Source organism: Drosophila miranda (assembly GCF_003369915.1).
Source record: "Drosophila miranda strain MSH22 chromosome Y unlocalized genomic scaffold, D.miranda_PacBio2.1 Contig_Y1_pilon, whole genome shotgun sequence".
Classification (NCBI taxonomy): Eukaryota; Metazoa; Arthropoda; class Insecta; order Diptera; family Drosophilidae; genus Drosophila; species Drosophila miranda.
In genome coordinates, this window is record NW_022881603.1 from 46,865,097 (window position 1) to 46,882,044 (window position 16,948).

The 16,948-nt window shown below is 39.2% G+C and overlaps 5 long non-coding RNA genes across 8 annotated transcripts; 3 read left to right on the forward strand and 2 right to left on the reverse strand.

The window, feature by feature from the left end:
• The first annotated feature begins 7,394 nt into the window (after positions 1–7,394).
• On the forward strand, positions 7,395–7,985 carry LOC117190742. The gene is made up of 2 exons (XR_004473810.1): positions 7,395–7,518; positions 7,645–7,985. It is a non-coding gene; the product is annotated as an uncharacterized LOC117190742 (long non-coding RNA).
• A 3,618-nt stretch (positions 7,986–11,603) lies between these two features.
• On the forward strand, positions 11,604–12,200 carry LOC117192086. Of its 2 annotated transcripts, none has more exons than XR_004474198.1 (2): positions 11,604–11,733; positions 11,839–12,200. It is a non-coding gene; the product is annotated as an uncharacterized LOC117192086 (long non-coding RNA). The 2 variants fall into 2 exon arrangements; XR_004474197.1 differs by having other exon boundaries at positions 11,619–11,733; positions 11,908–12,200.
• A 1,060-nt stretch (positions 12,201–13,260) lies between these two features.
• LOC117192111 lies at positions 13,261–14,195 on the reverse strand. 2 transcript variants are annotated; one of them, XR_004474210.1, is made up of 2 exons: positions 13,724–14,195; positions 13,261–13,503 (listed from the first exon to the last, which is right to left on the reverse strand). It is a non-coding gene; the product is annotated as an uncharacterized LOC117192111 (long non-coding RNA). The 2 variants fall into 2 exon arrangements; XR_004474209.1 differs by having other exon boundaries at positions 13,261–13,640.
• Positions 14,196–14,371: 176 nt separating this feature from the next.
• LOC117191112 lies at positions 14,372–15,306 on the reverse strand. Its single transcript, XR_004473936.1, has 2 exons — positions 14,603–15,306; positions 14,372–14,512 (listed from the first exon to the last, which is right to left on the reverse strand). It is a non-coding gene; the product is annotated as an uncharacterized LOC117191112 (long non-coding RNA).
• A 482-nt stretch (positions 15,307–15,788) lies between these two features.
• On the forward strand, positions 15,789–16,394 carry LOC117192092. 2 transcript variants are annotated; one of them, XR_004474200.1, is made up of 2 exons: positions 15,789–15,927; positions 16,033–16,394. It is a non-coding gene; the product is annotated as an uncharacterized LOC117192092 (long non-coding RNA). The 2 variants fall into 2 exon arrangements; XR_004474199.1 differs by having other exon boundaries at positions 15,813–15,927; positions 16,102–16,394.
• The last annotated feature ends 554 nt before the right edge of the window (positions 16,395–16,948 follow it).

Consider the following 16,948-nt stretch of genomic DNA (forward strand, 5'->3'; position numbering starts at 1 on the left):
AACAAAACCATTTCAAGTGAGCGTGCAATATGATCGCCGCTTATGCGCTAAGCTAAGTCAGCATTCCCACGCTGACCACTTGAAGCATATGTATATATATGTACACATATGTACATACGGCTCTTACCCTCTCGATTATGCTGATAAGACAAGTATGTATGAAGCCGCTCCGCTGTTGGCGTAACCGGCAGCGCAGCTATGCGGTCTGAGTTATAAGAATAAATTCAATAAAGACATTCTAAAAACTGAAGTCAAACGGCACAGACGTGCCAGCGTTCTAATTAAAGTAGTGACATATTACACTACATAGCCATCCCGAACCACCAATTTGGGTTTCGGTGGCACGGTGGCAGCATACCTCGACATAACACAGTCTTTGCTTGGGTGTGGCACGAAGGACTGCTCGCCAAACTCAAGGTGCTGCTCAACCCCAAATTGTTTCAGGTCATCAAAGCTTCCTGTTGTGTGTGCTTGGTCCGACCCTATATTCCCTATTCACTCATAACATGTTAAAACCCACCACGGTTCAAGCGGCTTGAAAATGGAATATGGAATAAGGAGGGAGGGACACCATACCTTGAGTCATCCTGCATGGGGAGCCCGTTGAGTAGCGCAGGTACGACGCCTACCTCGGAGTTACGCTGGATGCCCAGCTAACATTCGCCAATTACACCCGAGGCCTGAAGAGCAGGCTAGAAAGCTAGGCTCGTAAAATGTACTATGTGCTTAAGCACAACAGCTAACTTAAGCTTAAAAACAAAGTTCTGGCCTACAACGCTTTATTAGCCCCATTCTGAAAATACGGCGTCCAGGTTTACGGTATCGTCGCAAAAACCAACCTTGCGCGAATCTGCACTTTTCATAGAATCGCCGGTGAATCGGTGAATCGCCGTCCTTAATGCCGTACCATAATGCTACTGGACCTGGACCGCTGAGAACTTTTAATGTTATTCATTCCGTTTTTCCAACCCATTTAAAAAAAGTTGTGGTTACGACCCGCCTCTTTACCACCGTGGCCTATCGTTCCCAGCTAGTTCACGGGGAAGTCAGGGGGTATTTCCGACCCGATAAACCAGGGGACGGATTGAACAAAAACAAAAACGAGGGGGAACGTTGTGAGTTGCTGCGGAGACCGCAACTCTAAATTTATACCCGATACTAAGTCAGTACGGCTCTCCTCCGGCAGACGCCGCTAATATTAAACGACACGACAAAGAGTGCGTGCGAGAGAGACAGAAAATCAGTCTGAAAATCAGTCACCCCGACGTCACGGGGGCTGCGTAGCCAGTGCAAATTGATTTGTTCCTTTTGGCTATAAAAATTATCTGATCTGGTCCAGATTCATCAATCTGATAGATATGGTCATTATCTATGATTCTGCGTTTTTAGTTTTCTCGAATGTGCAATATTGTGGATGCAACAGATTTTCGTCCTTTGTGGGGGCGGAAAAGGGTGGGGCGAAATTCTGAGATATACGTTTTATAGTGAGATCTAACAGAAGTGCGGATACCTAATTTGGTTACTCTAGCCTTAATAGTCTCTGAGATTTGTGGATGCCCCAGATTTTCGTCCTTTGCGGGGGCGGAAGGGGGTGTGGCGAAATTTGGACACAAAACGGTCAAGGTCCGATATCACAGGAGTGTGGATACCAAATTTGGTTGCTCTGGCTCTTATAGGTTCTGAGATCCTTGAACTCATATTTTGCAATTGACAAAACCGACCATGAAACCTGTGTGTTAGAGAGAGACAGAGCGAGAAAGAATGAAATTGTTTTCTTGATTCTGGCTATAATCATTATACGATCTGGTTCAGATTTTGCACTGTAGAAGATATGGTCATCCTCGCCGATTCTGCGTTTTTGGTTTTATCGTATCTTTAAAAATGTGGATGCGGGGCGAAGTTTTGAAATATTTTTGTAGCAGTGACATATCACAGAAGTCTGGATCCAAAACATCGTTGCTCTAGCTCTTATAGTCTTTGAGCACTAGGCGCTGATGGGGACGGACGGACGGACGGACGGACGGACGGACGGACGGACGGACGGACGGACGGACGGACGGACGGACGGACGGACGGACGGACAGACGGACAGACAGACAGGGCTCAATCGACTCGGCTATTGATGCTGATCCAGAATATATATACTTTATGGGGTCGGAAACGATTCCTTCTGGACGTTACACACATCCACTTTTACCACAAATCTAATATACCCCAATACTCATTTTGAGTATAGGGTATAAAAAACATACAAAAAAAAAAAAAAATAACTTTTCGACCAGACCTGTCTTCGTTGGCACTCTCTTTAGTGGTGATATTTGATATTATTATCCCTAGCGAGGTCCCTCCCTTCTATGAGCGCCACCTTTTGAATTCGCGCGCTCCCTTTTCATTTTCGGGGTCGCGCTCTTCTTCTCGCCCTCGTCCCACCCAACTACTTTTTTCTATTCACTCATATCTACACTTTAACTTTCATATTATATTCATATTATATTTTCTTATTTACCTGTTTTTAACAATATTAATTAATAAACTAGATTCTGCCGACAAAAATAAATACTAATTCAAAAAATACTACAAAAAAATTAACCCTATCTCGGCCGAGTTAGAAGCCCCCATGGAAAGTTGTTGCTTCCTTATGCTCGCGGATGTTTATGTTTGATCGTGGTTTTTGTTCTGTGTTTAATCGTGATAATTTTATTTAATTGTGTTTCGGACGGGTGTATGTCTGTGAAATGGGGGATTGCGATGTGTTGTGATTGAGTATACGTGCGTGGGTTGTGTGTGGAGGTGTGTGGATGACGGTGGATGATATGAATCGTGTGTGTGTGTATTGGTGTTCCTCTGGCGGCTCCCACACCAGTTTTCCGGCCTGCCCAGTACCGGTCTGCTGCTGCCGATGTTCGCCGCTGAAGTTGATTCCTCCTGTTACAGATGTCGTGGAGGGATTCTCGACTCCACGATCACCAATTTGTCTTACCTTTTTTTGTTTTCTTTGATTTTCTACCGGAAATCTCTTCCTCCTCCTCCTCGTCCCGTCTCCTTTCCTCCCACACAACTCTGCCACTGCCTCCCAGGATCCACAACAGATGTCGCTGTCTTTTTGTCTCCTCCAGCCCTGACATCTATCGTCTCCCCCAAGCCGCCCATAACATAGTTTTAACAATTTCAGTACATAAGGTTATCGTATACTGTTATTTGTGTTGATTGCCATTATTAAAAAAAAAAAATAAACACCTTATCAAAAAAAAAGATGACAGTAAAAATATAATAAAATTATTTCAATTTAAAATAGGAATATGGCAATAATTATTCCTAATTATTCTATCTAATTATTATTATTATCTTAAAAATGGTTTGTTGTAGAAACTTTCGGTTTGTTGCAGTCTAATCCACAAAATATAGAAAGAAAATTAATCACATTAACAAATAAAAAAGAATGAAGTTGAATCCAGATGAATTTCAAAAGTCTCACTACACGAAAGTCTAAAAGGAGTAGCTTGACTGAGCTACTTACGATTGCTAGATTATAGTACGATTTTCCAATATAAACGAGGGGGAAATTTGCGAGTTGCTGCTGCGACCGCAACTCTACATTTATACCCGATACAAAGTCAGTATGGCTACATTGAGCGACAATGTGTGCGAGCGGGAAAGAAAGAAAACGCATCTGAATCGTATCGTCGGGCGCTGCTTAGCCACTGCAAATTGATTTGTTCTTTTTGGCTAAAAAAATGATCCGATCTGATCCAGATTCAGCAATCTGATAGATAAGGTCATTTTCTATGATTGTGCGTTTTTAGTTTTCTCGAATCTTAATATTGTGGATGCCACAGATTTTCGTCCTTTGTGGGGGCGGAAGGGGCTGGGGTCGAAATTTTGAGATATACGTTTTATAGTGAGATCGAACAGGAGTGTGAATACCACTTTTGGTTACTCTAGCCGTAATAGTCTCTGAGATTTGTGGATGCCCCAGTTTTTCGTCCTTTGCGGGGCGGAAGGGGGTGTGGCGAAACTTTGAATCAAACCTCTCAAGGTCCGATATCACAGGAGTGTGGATACCAAATTTAGTTGCTCTAGCTCTTATAGTCTCTGAGATCCATTAACTCACAGTTTGCAATAGGCAAAGCGGACCATGAAACCTGTGTGTTAGAGAGAAACAGAGCGAGAGAGAATGAAATTGTTTTTTTTTTTTTTTTTTTTGGCTTTAATAATTATACGATCTGGTTCACTGGTTTTGCACTCTAGAAGATATAGTCATCCTCTACGATTCTGCGTTTTCTCGTATCTTTGAAACTGTGGATTCCACCGATTTTTGCTCGCATCTTTAAAATTGTGGATGCCACAGATTTTCGCCTTTTGTGGGGCGGTAGTGGGCGGAGCAAAGTTTTGAAAAATTGTAGCAGTGAGAAATCACAGAAGTCTGGATACAAAATTTTGTTGCTCTAGCTTTTATAGTCTTTGAGCACTAGTCGTTCATACGGACGGGCGGACAAACAGACATGGCTCAATCGACTCGGCTATTGATGCTGAGCAAGAATATATATACTTTATGGGGTCGGAATACTCATTTTGAGTATCGGGTATAATAATTTAAAACGTTCAAGGTGTGTACCTGTTTGTGTAAAAAATTACATAATCAGGTGGCGGCGGATTCAGTTGTGCTTGCATTTTTTGCGAATAATTCGTTAAGTTGCAACGGAATACAGAATAACAACAGGATCTTTTGGACATGGTAAGTACATAGGTAGGAACGGAAGAACACACTGGCACCATCCACCATCTACCAGCAGACAGAAAGCAGCTGATGAGCATAAAATTACAAAGCTTTCACAACTTTAAAATAGTATATTAGCTATTTTATTTGCTATAATAAAACAATCAAGACATGTACAATAAACGTTACCCTTTGAACTCCTTTAAAAACTGCAGCAGCTCGGTCTGGAAGTCGGTTTGGCCTTGGCTGCTCGCAATTTACTGTAGTATCTCCCGCTTTGTTTCCTGGTGCTCATCCTGTTACTTCTGCTGCTCTTTTTGGAATTCCAGCAATCTCCAGAAGATTTCCCAGTTTTATCCGCTTTTGTGCGCTTTGGTTGCAGAAAAAAAAATTACTAGAGCCGCAGTTGGATCTGTCCCGGTCGACATTAACGGAATTATTTCGGGACCCCCCCAAAATCCGAATTACCATCATGCCAATTAAATATAGCGATATTTTCCATCTATGCTGTTAATTTGGACATGCGTGTATTCTTTGTTTATTTAATGGCTGCAAAATACTAATCATAAAACAATATTACAAATACATACCCATGTACAAATGTTTACTTATTACCACCAATTGCTGGTCTCTTCATTTTTTATTGTGTCTGTTGTTTTTTTCTTTTTTTTACGAATTACGACTTGAAAAATATCTAGGCGCGAACTTTATTTTGCACTTCATTGTTTTTCATTGTTCCAACGTTATCAAATTTTTTCCCTATTATTGCATACGATCAATGCCTTTTTTTGCACGGCTTTTTACACAGGTTTTTCAGGACCCAATCTACCGTATAAAAACAGAATTTGGTGTATGCACTAACCATACAGTATATAGATGTGCCAGTTCAGAGACTTCGGCTTTGGCGTTCGGTCATTACGCGTCATTATGAGAGACCGCAGAGAGAACCTCTTTGCATGTGTTAGTACTTTCTTTACTAACCATTAACAATGCTTTTCATCATTTCCATTTTTACCCGCAATGTCCTACGACATGGGGACCAGCGACACCACATCGTTTACCCCCGAGCTAGTGATATGGGTACTCGTCTAGTAGCTAGTGAAATGAGTACCCATGTAGTACCTAGTGAAATGGGTACCCATGTTGTAGATAGTGAAATGGGTAACCATGAAGTAGGTTATCAATCTTCATTTCATTTCATATTTAAATTTTTATTTTATTATATATATCATTTTAGTTTTTAAATTTACTAATTAAGGTCTGCTGTTCGCGGTGGTACCCTTTTTGAAAAAAAGTTTCTTTTGCAGCTGTAGGGCCTTCCTAAGCTGAACTTCAGCTGATCCAGTCCCCGTGTCTACTGTTATGGCATCTATAAATATAAAATACAGATATAATAGGCATACAAAAAAACCAAAAAGCAAATAAGCTTAGCAATCAAAACTCCAAAGAAGTTCTTTACATTTTTCAGTGTCACTTTCCATTTTTTCATTTTCGTCGATTGTCTCTCCTATTTCGCGGCCTTCAACTTTTTCTATTTCACTGCACGACACTGTTTCTTCGCTAACACAATTATGTTTGGCTGCATATTTGTCTTATATTTCTTTATTCAGCCTACGCAAATGCCGTTCGCTATACATTTGCTTTGACTTACTGTTTAAAATTGAATAATTATAATCACTTGGACAGCCGCACTGATTTGCACAAAGGCACAAACGAAAACAGAAAAGGGAAAGGAGAAGAGCAGATCAGCATCATTTTTAGCTACCTGCTCTCTTCATTTTCCTCTCATGCTTTTTCGTTTCTTCGTCTACTGGTGAGACGTTGCATCCCAACCGAACTAGTTCGGTGGCTGGTGCGCGGTGGGTTGTAGAGTATACAGAGCAACACTTTTTGTTTCTTCTTTGAGTAGTTCGGCGTTCGTTTACCCTAGGGTTAGTCTAGAAAGTACCTATGTAAGAACCAGCCAAATCAGAAGTTCGGGCGGTCGATCGTCACCGCCAGTACTAGAGGGTATTTTCTGTACACACGCATTCTTACGTACTTTGCGTGTGTGTGTTCTAGTATTGCTGGCCGCTAGAACTGAAATTTAAGTTTGGTTCTTGTTTTGGGTGTTTTGATGAACTGACCCACCGCCACAAAATATATGAAGAATGGGCAGGGGGTGGTGGTATGGTACACTTGGGCGCGGAAAATAAAATAAAAGCTGTTATTTGTTTGATTTGTATTACAAAATTTAAAATATTACAATAATATAATTCTTTTTAAACAGGTTGTTCATAAATTATTAAAATTATGTAAACGCCATCGGTTCTCGACTTCTTTGTTTATTAGAACTAAAATAATGATGTATCTAAATATACGATATAAGAAAATATATATATGTACTAAAATAAATATGCATAAATACATATATAGAATACAAATTTTTGATTTATTTATTAAAATTAATCTGACTTTTGAGTCGACTTGATATGACTTAATGCACTTTAAGAAGCCTCTAGAATTAATCATTGTTCGAAGAGCAGCGGATGGTCGATACCATCCATTTCGGGGATTGTCCGTAAGGTTTTGCCGTTCCGAAAATTTCCCAGTTAGTCCACCATCCATTTTGGATGTTCCTAAACCACACGTGGCTATGCGATAGTTAGCCGATGGTTTTCAAATGCAACTCTGAATAATTGTCATTCACAACGAAAAAATGGTATTCAAAGCGAAAACGTAAACTATGATTTTGCAAAAATAACAAAAAACAACAACAATCATGCCCAATGGTTCGGATGCATTCCAGGCTCGCTGAAATTGTAAGTGTGTGGCGAATAAATGGCAGACGACTGACAACATAGAACAAAAATTTGTATGCTCTGTAAATGCTTTATTTTATGCATAATTTATTCTTTACTAATGAGATTTTTTCGAATATTATCGAGTTGGATCTGGACGGATTATGTAGCTCTAGCACCTTTTCTTTCAACAAGGGCCCCCGCCAAAGCGAACCAAAAAAGACGACACTCCTTGGATGGCAGAGATTGCCAGAGAGCGACTCGAAGAGCAGAAGGACCTTCACAGGAAGAAGGAAGAACATGAAATAAGGAAGGAAAAGATGGTCGAGGACCTCATCAACACGCAAAAAAAATTCCAGAATGATTTATTGGAAGTGCTGAAAAATAATAATAAGTTTATAATTTGCATTACGGTCTAAACAATATTTTGCGATTGCAGATCGTATCTGTTCTGCTGACTGATTCAAGTCACCAGAACTATCATTTTCTATGATTGTGCGTTTTTAGTTTTCTCGAATCTTAATATTGTGGATGCCACAGATTTTCGTCTTTTGTGGGGGCGGAAGGGGCTGGGGTCGAAATTTTGAGATATACGTTTTATAGTGAGATCGAACAGGAGTGTGAATACCACTTTTGGTTACTCTAGCCGTAATAGTCTCTGAGATTTGTGGATGCCCCAGATTTTCGTCCTTTGCGGGGCGGAAGGGGGTGTGGCGAAACTTTGAATCAAACCTCTCAAGGTCCGATATCACAGGAGTGTGGATACCAAATTTAGTTGCTCTAGCTCTTATAGTCTCTGAGATCCATTAACTCACAGTTTGCAATAGGCAAAGCGGACCATGAAACCTGTGTGTTAGAGAGAAACAGAGCGAGAGAGAATGAAATTGTTGTTTTTTTTTATTTTGGCTTTAATAATTAAACGATCTGGTTCACTGGTTTTGCACTCTAGAAGATATAGTCATCCTCTACTATTCTGCGTTTTCTCGTATCTTTGAAAATGTGGATTCCACCGATTTTTGCTCGCATCTTTAAAATTGTGGATGCCACAGATTTTCGCCTTTTGTGGGGGCGGTAGTGGGCGGAGCAAAGTTTTGAAAAATTGTAGCAGTGAGAAATCACAGAAGTCTGGATACAAAATTTTGTTGCTCTAGCTTTTATAGTCTTTGAGCACTAGTCGTTCATACGGACGGGCGGACAAACAGACATGGCTCAATCGACTCGGCTATTGATGCTGAGCAAGAATATATATACTTTATGGGGTCGGAATACTCATTTTGAGTATCGGGTATAATAATTTAAAACGTTCAAGGTGTGTACCTGTTTGTGCAAAAAATTACATAATCAGGTGGCGGCGGATTCAGTTGTGCTTGCATTTTTTGCGAATAATTCGTTAAGTTGCAACGGAATACAGAATAACAACGGGATCATTTGGACATGGTAAGTACATAGGTAGGTACGGAAGAACACACTGGCACCATCCACCATCTACCAGCAGACAGAAAGCAGCTGATGAGCATAAAATTACAAAGTTTTCACAACTTTAAAATAGTATATTAGCTATTTTATTTGCTATAATAAAACAATCAATACATGTACAATAAACGTTACCCTTTGAACTCCTTTAAAAACTGCAGCAGCTCGGTCTGGAAGTCGGTTTGGCCTTGGCTGCTCGCAATTTACTGTAGTATCTCCCGCTTTGTTTCCTGGTGCTCATCCTGTTACTTCTGCTGCTCTTTTTGGAATTCCAGCAATCTCCAGAAGATTTCCCAGTTTTATCCGCTTTTGTGTGCTTTGGTTGCAGAAAAAAAAATTACTAGAGCCGCAGTTGGATCTGTCCCGGTCGACATTAACGGAATTATTTTGGGACCCCCCCAAAATCCGAATTACCATCATGCCAATTAAATATAGCGATATTTTCCATCTATGCTGTTAATTTGGACATGCGTGTATTCTTTGTTTATTTAATGGCTGCAAAATACTAATCATAAAACAATATTACAAATACATACCCATGTACAAATGTTTACTTATTACCACCAATTGCTGGTCTCTTCATTTTTTATTGTGTCTGTTGTTTTTTTCTTTTTTTTACGAATTACGACTTGAAAAATATCTAGGCGCGAACTTTATTTTGCACTTCATTGTTTTTCATTGTTCCAACGTTATCAAATTTTTTCCCTATTATTGCATACGATCAATGCCTTTTTTTGCACGGTTTTTTACACAGGTTTTTCAGGACCCAATCTACCGTATAAAAACAGAATTTGGTGTATGCACTAACCATACAGTATATAGATGTGCCAGTTCAGAGACTTCGGCTTTGGCGTTCGGTCATTACGCGTCATTACGCGTCATTATGAGAGACCGCAGAGAGAACCTCTTTGCATGTGTTAGTACTTTCTTTACTAACCATTAACAATGCTTTTCATCATTTCCATTTTTACCCGCAATGTCCTACGACATGGGGACCAGCGACACCACATCGTTTACCCCCGAGCTAGTGATATGGGTACTCGTCTAGTAGCTAGTGAAATGAGTACCCATGTAGTACCTAGTGAAATGGGTACCCATGTTGTAGATAGTGAAATGGGTAACCATGAAGGAGGTTATCAATCTTCATTTCATTTCATATTTAAATTTTTATTTTATTATATATATCATTTTAGTTTTTAAATTTACTAATTAAAGTCTGCTGTTCGCGGTGGTACTGTTTTTGAAAAAACGTTTCTTTTGCAGCTGTAGGGCCTTCCTAAGCTGAACTTCAGCTGATCCAGTCCCCGTGTCTACAGTTATGGCATCTATAAATATAAAATACAGATATAATAGGCATACAAAAAAACCAAAAAGCAAATAAGCTTAGCAATCAAAACTCCAAAGAAGTTCTTTACATTTTTCAGTGTCACTTTCCATTTTTTCATTTTCGTCGATTGTCTCTCCTATTTCGTGGCCTTCAACTTTTTCTATTTCACTGCACGACACTGTTTCTCCGCTAACACAATTATGTTTGGCTGCATATTTGTCTTATATTTCTTTATTCAGCCTACGCAAATGCCGTTCGCTATACATTTGCTTTGACTTACTGTTTAAAATTGAATAATTATAATCACTTGGACAGCCGCACTGATTTGCACAAAGGCACAAACGAAAACAGAAAAGGGAAAGGAGAAGAGCAGATCAGCATCATTTTTAGCTACCTGCTCTCTTCATTTTCCTCTCATGCTTTTTCGTTTCTTCGTCTACTGGTGAGACGTTGCATCCCAACCGAACTAGTTCGGTTGCTGGTGCGCGGTGGGTTGTAGAGTATACAGAGCAACACTTTTTGTTTCTTCTTTGAGTAGTTCGGCGTTCGTTTACCCTAGGGTTAGTCTAGAAAGTACCTATGTAAGAACCAGCCAAATCAGAAGATCGGGCATGGTCGATCGCCACCGCCAGTACTAGAGGGTATTTTCTGTACACACGCATTCTTACGTACTTTGCGTGTGTGTGTTCTAGTATTGCTGGCCGCTAGAACTGAAATTTAAGTTTGGTTCTTGTTTTGGGTGTTTTGATGAACTGACCCACCGCCACAAAATATATGAAGAATGGGCAGGGGGTGGTGGTATGGTACACTTGGGCGCGGAAAATAAAATAAAAGCTGTTATTTGTTTGATTTGTATTACAAAATTTAAAATATTACAATAATATAATTATTTTTAAACAGGTTGTTCATAAATTATTAAAATTATGTAAACGCCATCGGTTCTCGACTTCTTTGTTTATTATAACTAAAATAATGATGTATCTAAATACACGATATAAGAAAATATATACATATATGTACTAAAATAAATATGCATAAATACATATATAGAATACAAATTTTTGATTTATTTATTAAAATTAATCTGATTTTTGAGTCGACTTGATATGACTTAATGCACTTTAAGAAGCCTCCAGAATTAATCATTGTTCGAAGAGCAGCGGATGGTCGATAACATCCATTTCGGGGATTGTCCGTAAGGTTTTGCCGTTCCGAAAATTTCCCAGTTAGTCCACCATCCATTTTGGATGTTCCTAAGCCACACGTGGCTATGCGATAGTTAGCCGATGGTTTTCAAATGCAACTCTGAATAATTCTCATTCACAACGAAAAAATGGTATTCACTGCGAAAACGTAAACTATGATTTTGCAAAAATAACAAAAAACAACAACAATCATGCCCAATGGTTCGGATGCATTCCAGGCTCGCTGAAATTGTAAGTGTGTGGCGAATAAATGGCAGACGACTGACAACATAGAACAAAAATTTGTATGCTCTGTAAATGCTTTATTTTATGCATAATTTATTCTTTACTAATGAGATTTTTTCGAGTATTATCGAGTTGGATCTGGACGGATTATGTAGCTCTAGCACTTTTTCTTTCAACAAGGGCCCCCGCCAAAGCGAACCAAAAAAGACGACACTCCTTGGATGGCAGAGAGTGCCAGAGAGCGACTCGAAGAGCAGAAGGACCTTCACAGGAAGAAGGAAGAACATGAAATAAGGAAGGAAAAGATGGTCGAGGACCTTATCAACACGCAAAAAAAATTCCAGAATGATTTATTGGAAGTGCTGAAAAATAATAATAAGTTTATAATTTGCATTACGGTCTAAACAATATTTTGCGATTGCAGATCGTATCTGTTCTGCTGACTGATTCAAGTCACCAGAACTATCATTTTCTATGATTGTGCGTTTTTAGTTTTCTCGAATCTTAATATTGTGGATGCCACAGATTTTCGTCCTTTGTGGGGGCGGAAGGGGCTGGGGTCGAAATTTTGAGATATACGTTTTATAGTGAGATCGAACAGGAGTGTGAATCCCACTTTTGGTTACTCTAGCCGTAATAGTCTCTGAGATTTGTGGATGCCCCAGATTTTCGTCCTTTGCGGGGCGGAAGGGGGTGTGGCGAAACTTTGAATCAAACCTCTCAAGGTCCGATATCACAGGAGTGTGGATACCAAATTTAGTTGCTCTAGCTCTTATAGTCTCTGAGATCCATTAACTCACAGTTTGCAATAGGCAAAGCGGACCATGAAACCTGTGTGTTAGAGAGAAACAGAGCGAGAGAGAATGAAATTGTTGTTTTTTTTTTTATTTTGGCTTTAATAATTATACGATCTGGTTCACTGGTTTTGCACTCTAGAAGATATAGTCATCCTCTACGATTCTGCGTTTTCTCGTATATTTGAAACTGTGGATTCCACCGATTTTTGCTCGCATCTTTAAAATTGTGGATGCCACAGATTTTCGCCTTTTGTGGGGGCGGTAGTGGGCGGAGCAAAGTTTTGAAAAATTGTAGCAGTGAGAAATCACAGAAGTCTGGATACAAAATTTTGTTGCTCTAGCTTTTATAGTCTTTGAGCACTAGTCGTTCATACGGACGGACGGACAAACAGACATGGCTCAATCGACTCGGCTATTGATGCTGAGCAAGAATATATATACTTTATGGGGTCGGAATACTCATTTTGAGTATCGGGGATAATAATTTAAAACGTTCAAGGTGTGTACCTGTTTGTGTAAAAAATTACATAATCAGGTGGCGGCGGATTCAGTTGTGCTTGCATTTTTTGCGAATAATTCGTTAAGTTGCAACGGAATACAGAATAACAACAGGATCTTTTGGACATGGTAAGTACATAGGTAGGAACGGAAGAACACACTGGCACCATCCACCATCTACCAGCAGACAGAAAGCAGCTGATGAGCATACAATTACAAAGTTTTCACAACTTTAAAATAGTATATTAGCTATTTTATTTGCTATATTAAAACAATCAATACATGTACAATAAACGTTACCCTTTGAACTCCTTTAAAAACTGCAGCAGCTCGGTCTGGAAGTCGGTTTGGCCTTGGCTGCTCGCAATTTACTGTAGTATCTCCCGCTTTGTTTCCTGGTGCTCATCCTGTTACTTCTGCTGCTCTTTTTGGAATTCCAGCAATCTCCAGAAGATTTCCCAGTTTTATCCGCTTTTGTGCGCTTTGGTTGCAGAAAAAAAAATTACTAGAGCCGCAGTTGGATCTGTCCCGGTCGACATTAACGGAATTATTTCGGGACCCCCCAAAAATCCGAATTACCATCATGCCAATTAAATATAGCGATATTTTCCATCTATGCTGTTAATTTGGACATGCGTGTATTCTTTGTTTATTTAATGGCTGCAAAATACTAATCATAAAACAATATTACAAATACATACCCATGTACAAATGTTTACTTATTACCACCAATTGCTGGTCTCTTCATTTTTTATTGTGTCTGTTGTTTTTTCTTTTTTTTTACGAATTACGACTTGAAAAATATCTAGGCGCGAACTTTATTTTGCACTTCATTGTTTTTCATTGTTCCAACGTTATCAAATTTTTTCCCTATTATTGCATACGATCAATGCCTTTTTTTGCACGGTTTTTTACACAGGTTTTTCAGGACCCAATCTACCGTATAAAAACAGAATTTGGTGTATGCACTAACCATACAGTATATAGATGTGCCAGTTCAGAGACTTCGGCTTTGGCGTTCGGTCATTACGCGTCATTACGCGTCATTATGAGAGACCGCAGAGAGAACCTCTTTGCATGTGTTAGTACTTTCTTTACTAACCATTAACAATGCTTTTCATCATTTCCATTTTTACCCGCAATGTCCTACGACATGGGGACCAGCGACACCACATCGTTTGCCCCCGAGCTAGTGATATGGGTACTCGTCTAGTAGCTAGTGAAATGAGTACCCATGTAGTACCTAGTGAAATGGGTACCCATGTTGTAGATAGTGAAATGGGTAACCATGAAGTAGGTTATCAATCTTCATTTCATTTCATATTTAAATTTTTATTTTATTATATATATCATTTTAGTTTTTAAATTTACTAATTAAGGTCTGCTGTTCGCGGTGGTACTGTTTTTGAAAAAACGTTTCTTTTGCAGCTGTAGGGCCTTCCTAAGCTGAACTTCAGCTGATCCAGTCCCCGTGTCTACTGTTATGGCATCTATAAATATAAAATACAGATATAATAGGCATACAAAAAAACCAAAAAGCAAATAAGCTTAGCAATCAAAACTCCAAAGAAGTTCTTTACATTTTTCAGTGTCACTTTCCATTTTTTCATTTTCGTCGATTGTCTCTCCTATTTCGCGGCCTTCAACTTTTTCTATTTCACTGCACGACACTGTTTCTCCGCTAACACAATTATGTTTGGCTGCATATTTGTCTTATATTTCTTTATTCAGCCTACGCAAATGCCGTTCGCTATACATTTGCTTTGACTTACTGTTTAAAATTGAATAATTATAATCACTTGGACAGCCGCACTGATTTGCACAAAGGCACAAACGAAAACAGAAAAGGGAAAGGAGAAGAGCAGATCAGCATCATTTTTAGCTACCTGCTCTCTTCATTTTCCTCTCATGCTTTTTCGTTTCTTCGTCTACTACCGAACTAGTTCGGTGGCTGGTGCGCGGTGGGTTGTAGAGTATACAGAGCAACACTTTTTGTTTCTTCTTTGAGTAGTTCGGCGTTCGTTTACCCTAGGGTTAGTCTGGAAAGTACCTATGTAAGAACCAGCCAAATCAGAAGTTCGGGCATGGTCGATCGCCACCGCCAGTACTAGAGGGTAATTTCTGTACACACGCATTCTTAAGTACTTTGCGTGTGTGTGTTCTAGTATTGCTGGCCGCTAGAACTGAAATTTAAGTTTGGTTCTTGTTTTGTGTGTTTTGATGAACTGACCGACCGCCACAAAATATATGAAGAATGGGCAGGGGGTGGTGGTATGGTACACTTGGGCGCGGAATATAAAATAAAAGCTGTTATTTGTTTGATTTGTATTACAAAATTTAAAATATTACAATAATATAATTATTTTTAAACAGGTTGTTCATAAATTATTAAAATTATGTAAACGCCATCGGTTCTCGACTTCTTTGTTTATTATAACTAAAATAATGATGTATCTAAATATACGATATAAGAAAATATATATATGTACTAAAATAAATATGCATAAATACATATATAGAATACAAATTTTTGATATATTTATTAAAATTAATCTGACTTTTGAGTCGACTTGATATGACTTAATGCACTTTAAGAAGCCTCCAGAATTAATCATTGTTCGAAGAGCAGCGGATGGTCGATACCATCCATTTCGGGGATTGTCCGTAAGGTTTTGCCGTTCCGAAAATTTCCCAGTTAGTCCACCATCCATTTTGGATGTTCCTAAACCACACGTGGCTATGCGATAGTTAGCCGATGGTTTTCAAATGCAACTCTGAATAATTGTCATTCACAACGAAAAAATGGTATTCAAAGCGAAAACGTAAACTATGATTTTGCAAAAATAACAAAAAACAACAACAATCATGCCCAATGGTTCGGATGCATTCCAGGCTCGCTGAAATTGTAAGTGTGTGGCGAATAAATGGCAGACGACTGACAACATAGAACAAAAATTTGTATGCTCTGTAAATGCTTTATTTTATGCATAATTTATTCTTTACTAATGAGATTTTTTCGAGTATTATCGAGTTGGATCTGGACGGATTATGTAGCTCTAGCACTTTTTCTTTCAACAAGGGCCCCCGCCAAAGCGAACCAAAAAAGACGACACTCCTTGGATGGCAGAGAGTGCCAGAGAGCGACTCGAAGAGCAGAAGGACCTTCACAGGAAGAAGGAAGAACATGAAATAAGGAAGGAAAAGATGGTCGAGGACCTTATCAACACGCAAAAAAAATTCCAGAATGATTTATTGGAAGTGCTGAAAAATAATAATAAGTTTATAATTTGCATTACGGTCTAAACAATATTTTGCGATTGCAGATCGTATCTGTTCTGCTGACTGATTCAAGTCACCAGAACTATCATTTTCTATGATTGTGCGTTTTTAGTTTTCTCGAATCTTAATATTGTGGATGCCACAGATTTTCGTCCTTTGTGGGGGCGGAAGGGGCTGGGGTCGAAATTTTGAGATATACGTTTTATAGTGAGATCGAACAGGAGTGTGAATACCACTTTTGGTTACTCTAGCCGTAATAGTCTCTGAGATTTGTGGATGCCCCAGATTTTCGTCCTTTGCGGGGCGGAAGGGGGTGTGGCGAAACTTTGAATCAAACCTCTCAAGGTCCGATATCACAGGAGTGTGGATACCAAATTTAGTTGCTCTAGCTCTTATAGTCTCTGAGATCCATTAACTCACAGTTTGCAATAGGCAAAGCGGACCATGAAACCTGTGTGTTAGAGAGAAACAGAGCGAGAGAGAATGAAATTGTTGTTTTTTTTTTATTTTGGCTTTAATAATTATACGATCTGGTTCACTGGTTTTGCACTCTAGAAGATATAGTCATCCTCTACGATTCTGCGTTTTCTCGTATATTTGAAACTGTGGATTCCACCGATTTTTGCTCGCATCTTTAAAATTGTGGA